This window comes from Apodemus sylvaticus, chromosome 21 (assembly GCF_947179515.1).
Source record: "Apodemus sylvaticus chromosome 21, mApoSyl1.1, whole genome shotgun sequence".
NCBI classification, from domain to species: Eukaryota; Metazoa; Chordata; class Mammalia; order Rodentia; family Muridae; genus Apodemus; species Apodemus sylvaticus.
In genome coordinates this window covers 43,202,977-43,206,292 of record NC_067492.1, presented here as the reverse complement: position 1 = coordinate 43,206,292, position 3,316 = coordinate 43,202,977, and the positions used below count along the sequence as shown (strand labels likewise).

Genomic DNA, 3,316 nt, shown 5'->3' with positions numbered 1-3,316 from the left:
CATTCTTTTACTTCCTTTTCTATATTTATTTCTTAGAAATAGAAAAGACTAGACAATTAGGATGAGTGGCAGATGGAAAAGTTTCAGTAGGATGAAGAGCCAGGAAGGGCTTGATGGCTAAAAGTCTAGACCAGTTCATTTGTTTACTGGAAGAATTCCTCCTCAGTCTAGTTGAGAAAATGATGACCTCTGTCACTAGAAAGGCATTGCAATGGGTAGAAGGGCAACAGTGTTCAAACTAACTGTTCTTCTTCTGGGTGACAGTCCAGGGAGTGCAGACAATAGTGCTGTGGTAGCCAAAACTAGCAAAAGAAGACCTTGATGTTAAAGGTTTCGTGGAATCCAGTCAGACATCAGGCACTGTCCAGGGATCCTTCAGATTCTCCTGTCTTACAGCCTTAGTGTTAAAGTTGGAATAACATTGTGGTAGTTTGAATACTCTTGGCCCAGGGAGTGGTACTGTTAAGAGGTTTGCCCTTGTTAGAGTAGGTGTGACATTGTTGGAGGGAGTGTGTTACTGTGAGGGTGGGCTTTGAGACCCTCCTCCTAGCCACATGGGAGACAGTAGCTGCCTTCTAATCAAGATGTAGAACTCTTGGCTCCTCCAGCATTGTGCCTACCCAGACACTGCCATGCTTCCTGCCTTGATGATAAAGATTGAACCTCTGAACCTGTAATACAGCCCCAATTAAATGTTGTCCTTTATAAGCGTTGCCTTGGTCATGGTGACTCTTCACAGCAATGAAAGCCTATCTAAGTTAGGCATTCTGCACAATTCTAGTTCCCAGGATTAGGCTTAGAATCAAAGGTTGTTACCATTCCAAGTCTTCACATACACGATACAAGATGAAATGGGCCACCCAGAGATGATCTCCCATGTGGATTCATTCATATTCACGGGGTCCTACTTTGAATATGGTCACATTTGAGTTCCTACTGGGCAGGTATAACCTCTGAATTTGTCTCTGCAATTGACTCCAGCAAATAATCAGGCCCAGTTGTGAGCCTTCACAATATCCCTTCTATAGGCTTTGTCTGGCACCACAATAATATGGACTTGGGGGTCCAGAGAAGCCACTGGAAGGCCAACCAACCTGTTCTCATGAGAGTATGTTCCATTCTAAACCAAAGATGCTGGTCGTTCACCATATCCATCCATTTACAGGTGTCACTTCAATTAATCTCTGAAGGGTTCTGGTTATGCTAGAAAATGTCACCGAAATGTTGGGGCCTTTCAAAAGGGGGTCCCAAAACATGGCACAAGGATGGGGTATGTTTTGCTGTTGGAGTCCTCAGACCAAAAAGAACCAGAACCATCCAAATTCTACCCAGGCAACTCTTCTACACACGGGCTCAGAATCCAGGATGTGGGTAATGAAGCACAGTCCTTTCCAGTGCCATCAGCCCAGACACAGTTTGGACTTTCTTGTGCTGTGGCAAGGACACGTGCATTTGCATGATGCCGTTGTTCAAGCTTCTGAGGCAGCCATGGAAGGAGACATTCTGTACTGTGGCTGGGTGGATAGGCCTCAGAGATGAGATCTCTCTCATCCCCCATCCTCAGCTCTCCTTCTTTATCTTCTTTTTCATTTTTACCATCTTGTACAAGTGTCCATCACTTATTTATGAAGGTAGCCTCCCAAGCCATGTTCCCACATCTGCTTGTATGCTCCTGTGATCACTTTACCATACAGCTGAGAGCTCTTGTCCCACATCATGCCACACTTTTCCCTCCTCAAGACCCGCAGAGACTCCTCTTTCTTATGACAAAACTCAGATTCTGATCCCTGGCTCATGTGGTCCACTTGAAGGGATTGCTTCTCTCCAATCTTGTCTTCCATCACCCTGCTCCAATTTGTGTTCTATAAAATAGGCCTTTTCTCTTTTCCAACTATACCCCATGTCCATGCTCAACCACACCCCAAAATTTGAGGCATGCCATTTTTCTTTCACTGAGCATTCTCCCTAGATCCCTTGTCTCCCAGCTTCTTTGTTCCTTAGACAAGCCCTTTCCTGCCACTTCTGCTTCCTCATTGTGTCACCGTTACACATGCCACTCACTGCCAACACATGGCACAAGCTTCCTTCTCCACTATTTGTGCCCTTCTCTGGAGTGTACACCTCCTTAAAGCTGGCCTGGCAGCCTTATCACTCTATTCCTTGTATGCGGTGCTTCAAGTGGCAATTGGAAGACTCTGAGTGAATATTTGTTGACAAAATGAAAGACTGGAGGGATGAAAAGCAGGCCTCATGGACATCTTAGGAGTTCCCCTTGCCAGAGATTGCCATTCCATGTTATCAGGCAATTTCACTTAAAATTACAACCAAAGGACTCCTTTTGACCATCACAGAGAGGTGGGAAGTCAGACTTCCCAGAATAAAGTTCTGGATGGGAATATGCATTGTATCAGTCACTGTTAAGGAGATCTCCCTGGAGAATCACCAGCCTCACCAGTATCCTGTAGTCTCTGGGGAAAGGCAGGTCATCAAGACTCAGTATGTTCTCTCAAGGAAGTTACAGACTGATGGGGCAGATCCACACATGCACACATTTCTCTTGTGTATTTGGTACAGTCAGAATGAGACAAAAACCATAAAATATGGATAAACCTTGGAAGGAGCAAACAAACACTAGTACCTTGGCTACATCTGAAACAGTGACCTGCATCCCCTGCCAACTGACTTCAACAGGAGAACTTTAATTATATTGTTTAATTACACTAGAGCACACCAGCGTTTTTTAATTTTTTTTAACAGTAATTCCCCGCTGGGCTCCTGATATTTGCCTTAAATTATTGCCAAGCACTTGAGAGGAGTGACAAACAGGAAAGGGGGCTTAGCATCCAGAGTCCTCAGCCCTGCTGTGTGTTATTTGCTTATACAGTCAGAGCTGGGGGGAGGCAGCCTCTTCATCTGTTCCTGGTGACCTGTGATCCAGCGCCATCTGAGAGGCAGAGAGCAGAGACACTGTGGCCAAGCACCAGACCATGCCTCCGATTTCACAAACCACTGAACTTTTGAACTGATCTCTCAAAAACTGTGCAGAGATTATAGCTCTGCTCTTTTCAAGAAGAGGAAACTGAGGCAAAATTAAACCATGACTTTTTACCTACACATCAATCTTTTTAAAGAGATTGCACCTCTAAGTTCCAAGCCTTTCCCCCCCCATTAAGCAGGGGCTTCAAACTAGAATGTCCATATCTGTGCAAAACCACATAATACACGGCCTAACTTCTTTACAAATATTTTTTTTTCTTTCTGTTGGCTTCAGGTTAGTATATGTGTTTAATTAACAATTCTAACTAAAACCACAACA

At 44.4% G+C, this 3,316-nt stretch overlaps 1 pseudogene; it reads right to left on the bottom strand.

The window, feature by feature from the left end:
• Positions 1-777: 777 nt before the first annotated feature.
• Positions 778-1,551, bottom strand: LOC127671581 (glutamine synthetase-like; annotated as a pseudogene).
• Between the last annotated feature and the right edge of the window lie 1,765 nt (positions 1,552-3,316).